The 17,373-nt window shown below is 38.4% G+C and overlaps 1 protein-coding gene and 1 pseudogene across 2 annotated transcripts in view; one reads left to right on the top strand and one right to left on the bottom strand.

Annotated features, from left to right (window-relative positions):
- ANK2 (ankyrin 2) overlaps positions 1-17,373 on the top strand; it is a 767,321-nt gene that overhangs the window by 190,065 nt on the left and 559,883 nt on the right. The window lies entirely within an intron of this gene.
- LOC143668431 (large ribosomal subunit protein uL23 pseudogene) lies at positions 834-1,318 on the bottom strand (annotated as a pseudogene).

Genomic DNA, 17,373 nt, shown 5'->3' with positions numbered 1-17,373 from the left:
TCTTGATGATATACAACTATGTGATGATACTGTGAGCTATTGTTTGCATATTTTGGATGGACTGTATAGAATATAATGATATCTCAATAAAATATAAAACAAAACAAAATAAAACTAAAATACTCCCCAATATAAAAAAAAGTATGTGAATACAAAATTTCTCATGGGCATTGCTTAATTGAAATTGCCATGGGCTTCTGGGACTCATTAAAGCATAGTTTGCTATAGGATTTTTTTTTTAAAAATTTATTGATAAAACAACATACAAACATTCTTAACATACAAATGGTATGCAATCGATGGCTCACAATTATAGGTTTTTTTATAAATGCAAAGAACCTCCTAAACTCTAAAGCTATTTAAATATATAAAACTACCTTTCTTTAAAAAAATATTTTTGTTGGGAAATAAAAAACATACAGTCCATAAATGGCTTACAATCAAGAGTTCACAATATCATCACATAGTTGTATATTCTTCACCATTTTTAGAACATTTGCATCACTCCAGAAAAAGAAAGAAAAAGAAACAGAAAAAAATTCATACATTCCGTACCCCTTACCTCTCCCTTTCATTGAGCATTAGTATTTCAATCTACCCAATTTTTTACCTTTCATCCCCCCATTATTTATTTTTTTATCCTTATTTGTTTTTCTTTATCTGTCCATACCTTGGATAAAAGGAGCATCATACACAAGGATTTTACAATCACATGATCATGTTGTAAAAGATATATAATTATAAAATCATCTTCAAGAAGAAAATTGCTATAGGATTTTTTTTTTTTTTATGTTCAAAAAGCTCATATTTAGAATTTGCCAGCTGGACTCAGTTTAGATGATCCCAATTTTGTTGGCAACATCCAAAGTGTCATAGTCAGGAGCCAGTTGAACATATGCCTTCTTCTCTCTGTGAGACCTGATCAGAGTGCTGACCTTGGCTGTGTCAGTGTCAGCAAACTTCTTCACAGCCTGTCTGATCTGATGTTTGTTGGCCTTGACATCCACAATGAATGCAAGTGTGTTGGTATCCTCAATCTTCTTCATGTCTAATTCAGTGGTCGGGGGACTTGATGATGGCATAGTGGTCAAGCTTTTTTCTCCTGGGGGTGCTGTTCCAAGGATATTTGAGTTGCCTTCTGAGACCCAGCATTTTGAGCTGGCAGAATGTGGGTGAAGTGCGGGTCTTCATTTTTTTTTTTTTTTTATGGCTGTGGATGCCTTTCGGTCCTGCCTTTCTTGACTTTCAAAGTTTTTGCTTTGGCTTAGATTTTGGGAAGGGCAGGGGCTTCCTTCTTTGCTTTCAGCACCTTCTTCATGAAAAGTGGTATAGAATTTTAATTCAGATTATGTATCAGGAATTAGAAGGCCCTTCACAAACTGGCCCCAGCTAACTTTCCCAAATATCTTTAGCCAATCCCATCATTGTCCTAGCTGTAGTTACGTTGCATTAATCACTTCTCTCAAACATGGTAGGCACTCGTTCTGCATTTGTTCCTGTTTCTCCAGTCACAAATGGTAACTCCTCATTGTTCATTGGGTACACCATTATGCAACTGAAAGAGCAGGCTTTGGAGATAGGCAGAACTATTTTAAGAGCTCAGCTCTCTGAGCCTTAATTTTCTCATCTGAAAAATGGGAATTTAATAAGAGAAACTACCCAAAGTGTCCAGGCCATAGTACACCAGTAAGGGTCCGTTCCTTTCCTCTCCTTTGTGAATATCACCTCTATTCTGTAATTTTGTGATTCCTCCAGGAAGAGGTAAAAGTCTCTTAACCTGTGTTCTAGTTTGCTAGCTGCCAGAATCCACCAGAGATAGATTGGCTTTCAATAAAAGGGAATGTGTTTAGTTAACATATAGTTCTTCAGAGGAAAGGCAGCTAACGTTTAACTGAGGTTCTTTCTTATGTGGGAAGGCACAGGATGGTCTCTGCTGGCCTTCTCTCCAGGCCTCTGGATTCCAACAACTGTCGCTGGAGTGATTCCTTTCTGTATCTCCAAAGGCGTGGGCTGAGCTGTGAGTGCTGAAATGAGGTATGCTGAGCTGCTTGGGCTGTGCTATGTTAAGCACTTTCATTTAAGCACCAGCCAATTAAATCAAACATCATTCATTGCAGCAGGCATGCCTCCTATATGGCTGCAGATGTAATCAGCAACAGATGAGGGTCACATACCATTGGCTCATGTCCACAGCAATGATCTAGGCAATTTCACCTGGCCAAGTTGACAACTGAATCTAACTACCACAACCTGTGTTTTTTTTCCAGCATATTATAATGATACTAATATAACTTATTTATTATTATTTTTATTTATATATATTGTTTCACTTGCTAGATTTTGAGCTCTTTAAAGGTAGGAGTCTAGACTCACTCATTTTTGTATACTTCATGCCTGGCAAACAATAGACATGAAATAAATGTCTGTTAGATTGAATTGAATTAAATTGAACTGAAATGGATTTAAAGTAGAGAAATAAAGGTCAACCAGTTTCCTTGGCTCTGACTCATCCTCTCCATAAGGAATTGAACAAGAGTTTGATGGATGTGCTTATGCCGTTTTATAATAGATAGGAGCAGTCTTCTGATTCTGAACATGAAATAGCAACTGCTGGACTGTGAAACAATCTGCAAAATTTCATTTCTCCTGGAGTGTTTTGTTTTGGCATCAATGGGGTAGAATGTTGTTGCACAGTCCGTGTTTACTGAGCCGTGTAAAGGATTTACAGGGGCATCTGTATGGAGGCCAAAGTTAAAGTGGGGCACTGTCCCAAAAAAGCGACATGTGAGATAAATTGCTAGATTTAGTCATTCAGAGTTGACAACATAATCTGCTATTTTTATAGAGGGCATTTGGCACTAGATGCAGGTTGTGTATGTAAGTGGCCAAATCAAGCTCAGTATTAACCTCATACCCCCAAGCAAATTCCTATTAATTCCCTATATCTTTTAATGACATTATTTGTCTTTGTGTTATCCAAGTTTGAAATCTTAAAATTATTCCTTTTTCTTTTCCTTGCACCCTATACTAAAAGTTGCATAAGCCCACTCAGTTCTGTAGTCATACTCATATTCAAGTTCTGTCTCTCTCCCTCTCTGTTTCACTTACTTTTCCAGCTTTATCATCTGTTCTTATTCCATTCCACTTATTCCATTCCAGAATAACCTCTCAACTCTATTTGAAATCTCTCATCAACTGAAGCTTTATTTCTCTTTCCTCTCTTGGGTCAGGCTTTCTCGCTCCCACATTGCCAGGGCCAGACTCATCCCCAGGAGTCATGTCATATATTTCCAGGGAGATTTACACTCCTGGGAATCATGTCCTCCAAAGTGGGGGAGTGTATAATATTTCACAACACTCTCCAGCATGAATATTGCATTTAGAAAAGATGATACTTTGGAACACACCATGCTCATTCCTACATGACGTATCTCTGTCTGAAAACCAGTCTATTTTTTACCCCAGTTGACATATCTCTGCCTGAAAATCAGTCTATTATATTCATATTCTTAGCTAGCCCATTCATATTCCTCGATTTCCAATTCAGCTTCCATTTTTCCCTTGTAGCACTGGTCTACATCTCTGTTACTGTAACTAAAATCATACAATGAAGATTTGGTTGTTCTCAAATTGTTAATGGCTTGGTTTTATCTCTCAACTAACTTTCTTAAGAGAGGGAGGATTTCTTATACTTACGTAGGCCCTGACATGTCTGGCCTAGACTAAATACGTGGTGAATCATCAATAAATTTGTCTATTGATCAATAGAGAAATTTAAAAGAGCATGAATTATCTAACAGATTTGAAGTTAAATTTCAGAGCCAAGATGTGAATCTTTTGAGGAGAAACAATACCAACAAAATTCCCCATGTTTCCTAATTTGGAATCTCTATAAATGAATAGATATTTGATATATCTTATGTAAAATGCTTCCCTGGTATATAATAAGATTCTTTTCTTTGGTGAGAGTATTGGAATGGAAAACTGACAGAAAAAATTACCTCAAGATAACACATGGCCTCAATCAGAAAGCACCGAAGAAATTAAGCAGACATTTGGAGAAAAGACAGATTGTTGTCTTGGTTCATTGATTTTAAAAGAAAACATTTGGGTGCATGTAATATTTAAAGGCATTCTGTGGATCTCTCTTCTTGGAAAATAAAATAAGTTAATTTATAATGACTCTGATTTGTCTCTGATGTGTGTAATGGGAAATTTGAATCAATTGCACACAACAACATTAAACATATGATGGGATGATGGAAAGTCCAACAAAACTCTATTAATATATACTGGAATTTGATTTCCCAAAAGAAGAAGATTTTGTCTTACCTACATCTACTCAGTTCTTTACTTTAATGAAGACAGAACAAATTTAGAGAGGTGGATTTCCTAACCCCTTTTTTTGAGCTGAATAATATTCCATTATAATTGAAATACTTTTATTTATTCATTCATCAGTTGATGGACACTTGAGTTGCTTCTACCCTTTGACACATGAATAATGGTGCTATGAACATCAATGAACAAATATCTGTTTGAGCACCTGCCTTCAGTTCTTTTGGTTATATACCTAGTAGTGGGATTGCCAGGTCATATAGTAATTCTATACTTAGCTTTTTTCTAAGGAACCGCCAAACTGTCTTTCACAGTGGCTGCCTCATTTTCCACTGTCACCCAGCAATGCATACATGTTCCTGTTTCTCTGCATTGTCTCCAACACTTATTTTCAATTTCTTAAATTGCAGTCGTTTTAATGGGTGTGAAATGGTTTCTCCTTGTGGCTTTGACTTGTATTTCTCTGATGGTCAATTGTGTTGAGAATCTTTTCATGTGCTTTCTAGCATTTCTATATATTCTTTTGAGAGCTGTCTGTTCAAGTCTTTTGCCCGTATTTAAATTGGGCTGTTTATCTTTTTGTGTTAAAGTATTTTTTATATATGTTAGATATTAATATTTTATTGGATATGTGGTTTCCAAATATTTTCTCCCATTGTGTTGGTTGTCTTTTTACTTTCATGATAAAGTCCTTGGAGGAACAAACGTTTTTTATTTTGATGAGGTCCCATTTATCTTTTTATTTCTTTTGTTGCTGTGCTTTAGGTATAAAATTTAATAAACCACTGCCTAACCAAAAGGTCCTGAAGATGCTTCCCCACATTTTCTGCTAGGAGTTTGATAGTTTTAGCTCTTATATTTAGGTCTTTGATTAATTTTTAAAAACTTTTAAAAATTGTATAATATAATATAGATACAAAGCAAAGAAAGAGAAAAGGAATAATTTTCAAAGCACTCTAACAAGTAGTTACAAGACTGATCCCAGTTTGACATGGGCTGCAATTCCATCATCTCAGGTTTTCCCTTCTAGCTGCTCAAGAACATTGGAGGCTAGAAGGAATATATATATATTTATCAGCACAATCAATTTCCTTTTTCCTTTTTTTAAAAAATAATGTATATACAAAAAAAAAAAGCAATAAATTTCAAAGCACAAGACAACCATTAGTTATAAGACAGATTTCAGAGTTTGGTATGGGTTACAATTACACAATTTTAGGTTTTTACTTCTAGCTGATCTAAGATACTGGACACTAAAAGAAATAATTTTATGATTCAGCAATCATATTTGTTAAACTCTACCTTCTCTGTATAACTCCATCATCACCTTTGATCTTTCTCCCACTGTTTAGGGGTATTTAGGCTATGGCCATTCTGACTTTTTCGTGTTGGAAGGGGCTGTCAATAATATGGGGTAGAGAGATGGAACTAGCTGATGTTCTGGAGAGGCTGGGCCCTCTAGGTTTCAGGACTTATCTGGTCCAGGGACCCATCTGCATGTTGTAGGTTCTGGAAAGTTACCCTAGTACATGGAACCTTTGTAGAATCTTATATTTTGCTCTAGGTGTTCTTTAGAATTGGCAGGAATGGTTTTGGTTGGGGTTTGGCAAGTTATGATAGGTAGTAATGTCTAACTGAAGCTTGCACAAAAGCGATCTCCAGAGTAGCCTCTTGACTCTATTTGAATGCTTTCAGCCACTAATACCTTATTAGTTACACTTATTTTCCCACTTTGGTCGGGATGGCATTGTTGATCCCATGGTGCCAGGGCCAGGCTCATCCCTGGGAGTCATCTCCCATGCTGCCGGGGGACTTTCACCCTGGATGGCATGTCCCACATAAGGGGAGGCAATGATTTCACTTGCAGAGTTGGGCTTAGAGAGAGTGAGGCCACATCTGAACAACAAAAGAGGTCCTCCAGAAGTAACTCTTTGGCATACCTATAGGTAGGCTATGCTTCTCTGCTATATACATCTTTGATTTATGTCAAATTTTTAATTGATTTTTTTTAGTCATGACCGTCTTATCTATATTTTTAAAAAATATTTTTATTGAGATATCTTCACACACATACAGTCCATTCAAAGTGTATGATCAATGGCTCATAATATCATCACATGGTTGTATATTCTTCACCACGACCATTTTTAGAACATTTGCAACACTCCAGAAAAAGAAATAAAAAATCAAAGAACAACCTCCCTCTCATTGACCACTAGTATTCAATCTACCCAATTTTTTGACCCCTTATCCCCCACCCTATTATTTATTTATTGTCCTTATTTTTTACTCATGTGTCCATACCCTGGATAAGGGAAGCATCAGCCACAAGGTTTTCACTCTCACACAATCACTTGTAAAAGCTATATAGCTATACAGTTGTCTTAAAAAATCAAGGCTACTGGAATACAGTTCAACGCTTTCAGGTACTTCCCTCTAGCCACTCCAAAACACCACAAATTAAAAAAGGATATCTATTTAATGCATAAGAATAACTTCCAGGGTAACCTCTTCACTGTATGAAATCTCTGAGCCACTGAAACTTATAAATTGATTTGATTTTTGTAGTAAGTGTGAGGTATGGATCCTCCTTAGTTTTTTTTTTTTTTTGCCAATGGAGATACAGCTTTCTTAGCACCATTTGTTGAAGAGACTATTCTTTCTCAGTTGAGTAGTCTTTGCACCTTGTCAAAAACCAGTTGGCCATAAATGTGATGGTTGGTTTCTGAGCTCTTGATTCTATTCCATTAATATATATCTCTGTCCTTGTGCCAGTATTATGCTGTTTTGATTAGTGTGGCTTTATAATAAGATTTTAGATTGGGAAGTATGAGTCTCCACTTTTTTTTTTCCTTCTTTTTTTTCAAGATAGATTTAGCTGTTCGGGGCTCCTCACCCTTCCATATAAATTTGATGATTGGCTTTTCCATTTCTCCAATGTAAGATGTTTGAATTTTTATTGGGATTGCATTAAATCTGTAAATGAATTTGGGTAGAATTGTCATTTTAACAATATTTAGTCTTCCCATCTATGAACACAGAATGTTCTTCCTTTTATTTAGGTCTTCTCTGATTTCCTTTAGAAATGTTTGTAGAATTCTGTGTTCACATCCTTTACAACTTTGCTTAGATTTATTCCTAGATATTTGATTCTTTTAGTTGCGCTTGTAAATAATTTTTTTTCTTGATTTCTTCCTGAATTGTTCATTACTAGTGTATCAAAACATTGCTGATTTTTTCATACTGATCTTGTGCCCTGAAGTTTGTTGAATTCAGTATTAGCTCTAGTAGTTTTATTACAGATTTTACAGGACTTTCTATATATAAGATCCTGTCATTTATAAATAGTGAAAGTTTTACTTCTTCCTTTCCAATTTGGATGACTTTTATTTATTTTTCTTGTCTAATTGCTCTAGCAACAACTTCTAGTACAGTGCTGAAGAACAGTGTGAAGTAGGCATCTTTTTCTTTTTCCAGATCATAGAGGGAAAGCTTTCAATTTTTCACTTTTGAGTACAATGTTAGCTATGGGTTTTTCATATATGCCTTTATCATGCTCATGAAGTTTCCTTCTATTCCTACTTTTCTCTGTTTTTATCAATAAATTATGCTGGATTTTTTCCAATGCCTTTTCTGCATCAGTGGAGTTGATCATATGGCTTTTCCCCTTTGATTTGTTGATGGGGTCATTACATTAATTGATTTTCTTATGTTGAACTACCTTTGCATACTTGGGATAAAACCCACTTGATCATGCTGCATAATTATTTTGGGGATTTTTGCATCTATATTCATTAGAAAGATAGGTCTGTAATTTTCTTTTCTTGTAGTATTTTTATGTGGCTTTGGTATTAGGGTGATGTTGGCTTCATAAATTGAGTTAAATCATGTTCCCTCCTCTTCAATTTTTTTTGAAGGATTTGAGCAGGATTGGTCTTCTTGGAATAATTGGTAGAATTCAACTGTGAAGCCATACTGTCCTGTGCTTTTCTTTTTGGGGCAGTTTCTGATGACTGATTCAATATCTTTACTTATAATTGGTTTGTTGAGGTCTTTTGTACGGCCAATGTAGGTTGTTCATGTGTTTCTAGGAATTTGTCCATTTCATATCTAGGTTGTCTAGTTTGTTGGCATAATGTTGTTCATAGTATCCTCTTATGATTCTTTTTATCTTTGTGGGGTGAGTAATAATATCCCTTATATCATTTCTGATTTTACTTATTTGTGGCTCCTCTCTTTTTTTCTTTGTCAGTCTAGCTAAGGGTTTGTCAATTGTATTGATCTTCTTAAAGAACCTATTTTTGGTTTTGTTAATGTCCTGTATTGTTTTTTAATTTACTTTTTTATTTTTGCATGGGCAGGCACTGGGACTCGAACCTGGGTCTCTGGCATGGCATGGCAGGCAAGAAGTCTTAAAAAACAATTTATTGTTTTTTAAATCTCAACTTCATTTATTTCTGTTCTAAACTTTTTATTTCTTTCCTTCTGCTTGCCTTGGGTTTAGTTTGCTGTTCTTTTTGTAGTTCCTCTCAGTATTTGATTAGGTCTTTTTTTTTTTTTTTTTTTTTTTTGCTGTTGTTGTTGTTTGTTTGTTTTTATGGGACCAGGAATTGAACCTGGGTCTCCTGCAAGGCAGGAGAACCTTCTACTACCAAACCACCTATACACCCAAAGGTCTTTGATTTTAGCTTTTTCTTTATTAATGTAAGTATTTAGGGCTATACATTCCTCTGTATATTACCTTCACTGCATCCCATAAATTTTGAAATGTTTTCTTGTTTTTGTTCATTGCAAGATATTTACTGATTTCCCTTGCAATTTCTTCTTTGGCCAACTAATTGTTTGAATGTTATTTAATTTTAATATATTTGTGGATTTTCCAGTTCTCTGGCTGTTATTGATTTCCAACTTCTTTCCATTATGGTCAAAGGCAATGCTTTGTTTAATTTCAATCCTTTAAAATTATTAACTTGTTTTGTGACCCAACCTGTGGTCTCTCCTGGAGAATAATCCATGTATACTTGAGATGATGCATATCCTGTTGTTTTGGGATGCAAGGTTTTGTGTGTGTGTGTGTGTATATATATATATATATTAGGTCTAGTTTATTTATCATATTAAGTTCTTTATTTCCTTTTTGATCTTCCATCTATTGATGAAAGTGGAATATTGAAGTCTCCAATTATTATTGTAGTGGTGTCTATTTCTGCCTTCAGTTTTGTTAGTGTTTGTCTTATGTATTTTGGGGCATCATGGTTAGGTGCATACATATTTATGATTGATATTTCTTTTTGATGGATAGACCCTTATATGAATATATTATGTCCTTCTTTGTCTCTTGCAACAGCTTTTTTTAAAAATTATTTTTATTGACAAATTTTCACACATATACTCCATACATGGTATAAAATCAGTGGATCACAATATCATCACATAGTTGTGTATTCTTCATCTTGATCAGTTTTAGAACATTTGCATCACTCCAGAAAAAGTAATAAAAAGGTAACAACTCATACATCCCATTTTCTTTCCCCTTCCCTCTCATTGACTACTGGTATTTCCACCTACCCAATTTATTTTACCCTTCTCCTGCTTCTATTATTTATTTATTTTGTATCCATATTTTTAAATTAATTTGTCCATACCCTGGATTAAAGGGGCATCAGACACAAGGTTTCAAAAATCATGCAATGTTCTAGTTCGCTTGCTGCAGGAATGCAACACACCAGAGACCAATTGGCTTTTAATAAAAGGGAATTGATTTCGTTCTTCAGAGGAAGGGCAGCTAACTTTCAACTGAGGTTCTTTCTTATGTGTGAAGGCACAGGGTGAACTCTGCTGGCCTTCTCTCCAGACCTCTGAGTTCCAACACCTTTCCCCAGGGTGATTCCTTTCTGCATCTCCAAAGGCCTGGGCTGAGCTGCGAGTGCTGAGATGAGGTATGCTGAGCTGCTTGGGCTGTGCTATGTTGTGGGCTCTCATTTAAGCACCAGCCAATTAAGTCAAACATCATTCATTGCAGCAGGCACACCTCCTAGCTGACTGAAGATGTAATCAGCAACAGATGAGATTCACGTACCATTGGCTCATGTCCACAGCAACAGAACTTAGGTGCCTTCACCTGGCCATGTTAACAACTGAATCTAACTACCACATGTCCACCCCTTGTCAACTTGGCAACTATATGCATCACCTTGAACAATATTGAAGCGCAAAAAATTCTCTTCTAGCTGTGGACCTGTGAATCTCAAACAAGTTGTCTAGTGCCAATATGCAAAGGAGGGACAGTTACAGGATCCATAGGGAGAAATTGGAAGGAAAATCTATAGGACAAACACCATTGGATTTCAGTCTGAAAGTCATTTATCCTTCAGCTTTAGAAAGTGGCAGTCCCACATTTTCCAAGGGCCTATGCAGTGGCACCTAGTTCTGTTGCATTGGCTCATGTTGCACATGAGCCAATGGTACGTGAACCTCATCTGTTGCTGATTACATCTGCAGTCGGCTAGGAGGCGTGCCTGCTGCAATGAATGATGTTTGACTTAATTGGCTGGTGCTTAAATGAGAGAGCGCAACGTAGCACAGCCCAAGCAGCTCAGCATTCCTCATCTCAGTACTCATAGCTCAGCCCAGGCTTTTGGAGATGCAGAAAGAAATCACCCCAGGGAAAGTAGTTGGGACCGAGAGGCCTGGAGAGAAGGCCAGCAGAGATCACCCTGTGCCTTCCCGTGTAAGAAAGAACCTCAGTTGAAAGTTAGCTTCCTTTCCTCTGAAGAACTAATGGAACCTCGGGGAACATTGAGGAGACCACCCTTTTCTTGGCTCCACTCTCTTCAGGCATTGCGGCCATACTTGGGCTCTGCCATTTCCTGGGCACATGCTCAACCCCTCCATATGGTGGCAGCCAGGCTCTCCCCAGTCCCCAAGGAGCATGCTGTACCTCCTCAAATGCCTGAGGCAGCACAACTTTTCCACTGCAATGAGATGGGAGACTCATCCTCTGCCCTCAGGGCAAACTCACCCTCTCCTGAGAGTGGGTGGATCCACTCTCCTGGGGCCGAGGTTTTTTGGCTTCAGACCCAAGCTTCCATGGTTCTCACTCTGCAAACTCCAATTTGTTCCTTTTGTGTCCCCCTTTGTCCAGATTGGCAGTGGTTCCATTTACACCAGCAGTCTCTTCAAGCACTCCAGGACTTCTCCATCATTCTCTTCACAGTTCCTCCAAATTCTTCCCCTCAGCTATCCAAAAAACCATTCCAGCATATCTGGTATTTGTAAACTGCAGCAGCACCTCAGTCTCCGGTATCAAAATCTGTTCTAGTTTGCTTGCTGCCAGAATGCAACACACCAGAGATGGATTAGCTTTTAATACAAGTGGATTTGTTCCATTAGTTCTTCAGAGGAAAGGAAGCTAACTTTCAACTGAGGTTCTTTCTTACACGGGAAGGCACAGGGTGATCTCTGCTGGCCTTCTCTCCAGGCCTCTGGGTCCTGACAACTTTCCCTGGGATGATTTCTTTCTGCATCTCCAAAGGCCTGGGCTGAGCTGCAAGTGCTGAGATGAGGTATGCTGAGCTGCTTGGGCTGTGCTACATTGTGCTCTCTCATTTAAGCACCAGCCAATTAAGTCAAACATCATTCATTACAGCAGGCATGCCTCTTAGCCGACTGCAGATGAGGTTCACGTACCATTGGCTCAGGTCCGCAGCAACAGAACTAGGTGCCTTCACCTGGCCAAGTTGACAACTGAATCTAATTGCCACAGTCACATTGTAAAAGCTATAGAGTTATACATTCTTTTTGAAGAATCAAAGCTAAAAATTCGACAGCTTGAGGTACTTCCCTCTAGTCACCCCAATACATCATAAACTGAAAAGGGATATCTATATAGTGCATAAGAATAACCTCCAGGATAACCTCTCAGCTCTGTTTGAAACTTCTCAGCCACTGACACTTTATTTTGTCTCATTTCTTTCTTTCCCCTTTTGATCAAGAAGGCTTTCTCATTCCCTTGATGCCAGGTCTTGACTCATCCCCAGGAGTCAGATCTTATATTGCCAGCGAGATTTTCTCCCCTGGGGACTCATGCCTTACATGGGAGGGAGGGGAGTGAGTTCACCTGCCAAGTTGGCTTAGCGAGAGAGACCGCATCTGAGCAAGAAGAGAGGATCTCTGGGGGTGACTTCTCCTTCTTCTTTTTTTTTTTTTTTGCATGGACAGGCAGCGGGCATTGAACCCAGGTCTCTGGCATGGCAGGCGAGAACTCTGCCACTGAGCCACCATGGCCCACCCTCTCCCTCATTTTTGAAGTAACGTTTTGCTGGATAAAGAATTCTTGGGTGGAAGATGGAAGCAACTTGTGTCCAGCAACCAACAAATGGATAAACAAAATGTGGTATACATATGATAGAATATTATTCTGTTGTGAGAAGGAATAAATTCCTGATTCATGTGAGGACATTATGTTGAGCAAATGAGTCAGACACTTAAGGACAAATATTGTACGGTCTCCCTAATATGGATTAATTATAATGGACAAGGTCATGGAGTTAAAATAGAGAGTATGAGTTACCAGGAGTGAGAGTGAGGGTAGAGAACGGGGAGCTGATGCTTAATTTGTGTAGTATTTATAAGGTTGATTGTAAATGTTTCTAAATGGATAGAGGTAATGGTAGAACATTATTGTGAGTGTAGTTAAATTCTGAATATGGTTGTGATTGTGGTTGAAAGTTAGGGTCATGTATTTCACTAGATGGAAAGCTATGAATAAAATATGCATAACATAGTGAATGTTGTTGATGACTATGGTTAATAGTACAAATACAAGAATGTTCTTCCATGAACTAGAACAAAAGTACATCGCTATTTTAAGGTGTTAATAATTGGGTGTTATATGGAAAAAAACAACTAATGCAAATTATGGATTATAGTTAACAGTAGTATTGTGATATTCTTTCATCAATTGTAACAAATGCACCACACCAATGTGAATTGACGATAACAGAGGGATGTTAGAGGTTTGGGATTTTTCTTTTTGTAGCAATGATAATGCCCTGGAATTGATTGTGGTGATGAATACACAACTCTGTGTTTATACCAAGAACCACTGAGCTACTTTGGATGCATTGTATGGTGTGTGAATAAAATTTTTTTTAAAAAAAGAATTCTTGGCTGGCAGTTTTTCTCTTTCAGTACTTTAAACACATCGTATCACTGCCTTTTCATCTCCATTGTTTCTGATGAGAGATGAGCACTTAATCTTATTGCAATTTCCCTGTATGTGATGAATTGATTTTCTCTTGCTCCTTTCAAGATTCTCAGTTTGTCTTTGGCACCTGACATTCTCTTTTTTTTTTTTATTGTGAAATATAACATTATACAGAAAAGCAGTACATTTCAAAATACATTGTAACCGGCAATTGTAGAACAGATTTCAGAGTATGGTATGGGTTACTGTTCCACGATTTTAGGTTTTTCTTTCTAGCTACTCCAAGACACTGGAGACTAAAAGAAATACTCAGCAGTCATAGACATTTGTTAAGTCCTAAATTCTCTGTTATAACTTCTTCTTCTATTTTGATCCTCCTTCCAATCTTTAGGGGTATTTGGGCTCTGTCCTTTTTAACTTTTTCATGTTGGAAAGGGGTGTCAATAAGATGGGATAGAGGGATGGAAGTGGTTGATATTCTTCGAGAAGTTATCCCCATTCACATTCTTATTTGTATGTGTCTCAGAGTAGACCTATTAGGATTTATTGTTTGCAGTAGGTTGCACTCTTGGACAAGTATATTTATGTCTTTTGTAAAAGTTGTGCAATTTTTACCCCTCATTTCCTCAAATGTTCTTTCTGCTCCTTTTCCCTTGTCTTATCCTCTGGGATATCCATGATGCATATGCTTGTGTGCTTTGTGCCATCATTCAATTCCCTGATATCCTGCTCATTTTTTTTCACATTCTTTTCTCTACCTGTTCTTCTGTCTGTGAGATTTTGATTGTCCTGCCTTATAGTTCACTGATTGTTTCTTCGGTTTGTACAGATCTGCTGTTGTATTCTCTAAGGTGCATTTAAACTCTACTATTGTGCATTTCATTCTTATGAATTCAGTTATATTTCTTTTCATTCTTAGAAATTTCTTTATGTTCACCCAGTGTCTTCTTAATATCCTTTATATTTTTAGCCATATTTTCCTTCATCTCCTTGAATTGATTTAGGAATTTGTTTGAACATCTTCGATTAGTTCTTCCAAATTCTGTATCTCCTCAGAAGTTATAATTTGTTCTTTCAACTGAACTATGTCTTCCTGTTTCTTGGTTTGGCTTGTAATTTTTTTCCTGATGTGTAGGCATCTGATTATCTTGAAGAGTTTATTCTGAAAGTTAATTTCTTTCTCTTGTCTAGGGTTTTAGTTTTGATTGGCTTTATGTTAAGTCTCTTCATTGACATTTGCTTCAACCTATTATAGTCCTTTAGACTTGCCTGGGCTTAGCTATCAGATTTTTTTGAGTTGTTCATAATCTGATTCTTGCCCTGGGTATGCGGTACAATTTTTTAAGATCACACTATTTTTGCATTTGTTTTACCCCCAGGAGAAGACTTGTTTCCTCTGTTCCTTCTATGGGAATCTTGATCTGTTCTGTTTATTTTTTCTTTGCCTCTATTATTTTTTACTCTTCTTTTGTTGCCCTAGCTTACCTGGAGTGTAATTTCTGGGAGTAGGGTCACTCTTGGAGAGGACTTTCCCAAGTCGATGATTTCCCAGCGAAAGTGGGGCCAGGGACTCATGTATGGGGCACAGACCAGTTCCAAAGAGCCCTGGGGAGAGGCCAAGAAAGATATAAAAAAACCTTTTAGACTCCCAAACCTATGCTTTCCTGGCCTACCCAGAAATTGGTTTGTTCTGTTTGGTTTTTTTGGGGGGGTGCATGGGCCAGGAATTGAACCCAAGTCTCCTGCATGGTGAGCAAGCATTCTACCACTGAGTCACCCATGCACCCTTGCCCAGAAGATGGTTCTCTTCAGCACACTTTTCCCAACAGCCCTAGGGAGGTCTTATGCTTTGAACCTCCACTGTCTTCACCTCTGTGGGGCTGGCGTTTAAACAGTGGCCATGGCGGTCCTCGTCAGGGGCATGCTAAAACAGCAGTTCAGAGCTGGGACCCAGCAATCTAAATTTGCCGAGCAACACCGTGATCCGTGCTAAGCCACACTCCCGTATTTCTTGGGAGGAGGGTTTCTACACCGCTGCCTATCTGCAGCAGCCAGTCGGGCACCAGATCTGAGGCCCCTCACCTCAGGAGTGTGGGATGAGTGCCAGCAGCTGCCAGGGAGTGAGCGTTCCGGTCTCTTTGTCCTGCTCTTCCTGGTTGCTGTACAATGCTCTCCTGGAGTCTGGAGCCCCAGAACAGTTGTTTCAGACAGTTTCTCCCAATCCACTCGCTGTTTTTGTAGAAGTGAGTCTTGTACCTCCCTACTCTGCATCTTCCATGGAAGTTTTCCTTCATTAGTGTTTTCTTTATTTTTATGGGTCGTCTTTTCTTGTTTCTTTTTTTTTTTTTGTCTTCTACTCTTTTGTGGCATAGTGTACATCTTAAAATTTAAAATGTTACCTCTGGTATTTACTCCCTGGGATGTCTGTTTTCCTGTTTGTAACCAGCTGGTGAGGGGACAGAGATTTTCTTGAGCTTCAGCCCTCCTTTCAGAAAGGTTTATCCAAGATAAATTCCCTATGCAGGGATTTACCTGTCTTACTGGACCTGTGTTGTCCTGGGCTGTTACTTGTTAGTTGCTTTGGAGTTCTGTTTACAGGTGTTTGGTTTTCCCTTCTATTTCCCAGGGTACAAACCTCTTTCTCCTGGGTATCAAGCCAGAATGCAGGCCTTTGTCTCAGACCATCCTCATCCTCCTTTATAGTTTTTTATACTCCTTTCATTGTCTCAGGCTGCTATTGCTTGGAGGGAAAATTTTGGGATTGGGGTCTCCCAACTCAGTCTATCACAGCTAAAACAGGGCCAGGGACCCAGGAAGAGGGCACCAGTTCCCACCAAGTGCCCTATGGAGGGACTCAGAAAGGGTTCCAGAAACTTCTTCAGTAGCTCTCCAAAGCTGATTTTTTGGCCTGCTAAGCAAATACAGCCACCCAGTTTAACTTTCTCCTGAAGCCCTGAGGGAGCCCTCCCTTTAAAAATCTCCTCCACTTCCACCCCTGTCCAAGCAGGGCTAAAACAATGGCTTCTCTCTCTTTTGTCCTGATTGGGGTTGAAACAGTGGCTGCTGCTGCCTTTGTCTTCAAAGGGTTGAAACAATAGCTACCCTCAGCTGGAACCCAGCCATCCAAATTTGCTAGTCAAGAGCTATAATAAGCGATTAGCTGTGCATGCCCCTCTTCTTGGGGAAGAGGATTTTTACATCCCTTACTCTCACCAGCAGTTAGTCAGGGACTGGAGCCGAAAGTGTAGGAGATGGAAGCAGCTGCATGATTTGCCATAATTCATCAGCCTCTTCTTTCTGCACTTCCCTGGTTGCTTCTGACGTCTGGAGTTTCAAAATCATTGTTTCAGACAGTTCCAGCCTATTTAATAGTTGTTTTGGTGGAAGGACTGAGTCCTGGAGCTCCTTACTCCACCATCGTCCTCAGAATTTCCCTCTCTAAGCTAGTCTTGTTCTTGATTTTCATTTCTTAAAAAATATTTGCCTCATAATGGTAGAAGAACAACTATTATAAGTTAGCGAATTTGTTGATCCTTCCTTCCTTATGAATATTTGGACAGTTGGGAAAGGGGGAAATAGAATTAGGAAATTGTTAGGTATAGAGTTGTAAGGATTTCACATGGGACAGTGAGTCAAAGCTTAACGGTTTATTGAGGAGAGAAAGCAGGGAGAAAGCAGGCAGGTGGGAGCCAGCAAAATGAAAAGAAAATGGCTCCAGCTCTCTTTCTGAGAGCTTGTGATTTTAAAGGAAAACCTGTGCTGGGAGGGAAGAGTTATCAAGCAGGGACAGGTTTTGACCACATGGCTGTTTATCATTTTCTGATCGG

Source organism: Tamandua tetradactyla, chromosome 24 (assembly GCF_023851605.1).
Source record: "Tamandua tetradactyla isolate mTamTet1 chromosome 24, mTamTet1.pri, whole genome shotgun sequence".
Lineage (NCBI taxonomy): Eukaryota > Metazoa > Chordata > Mammalia > Pilosa > Myrmecophagidae > Tamandua > Tamandua tetradactyla.
This window is presented reverse-complemented; position numbering and strand designations above follow the sequence as displayed.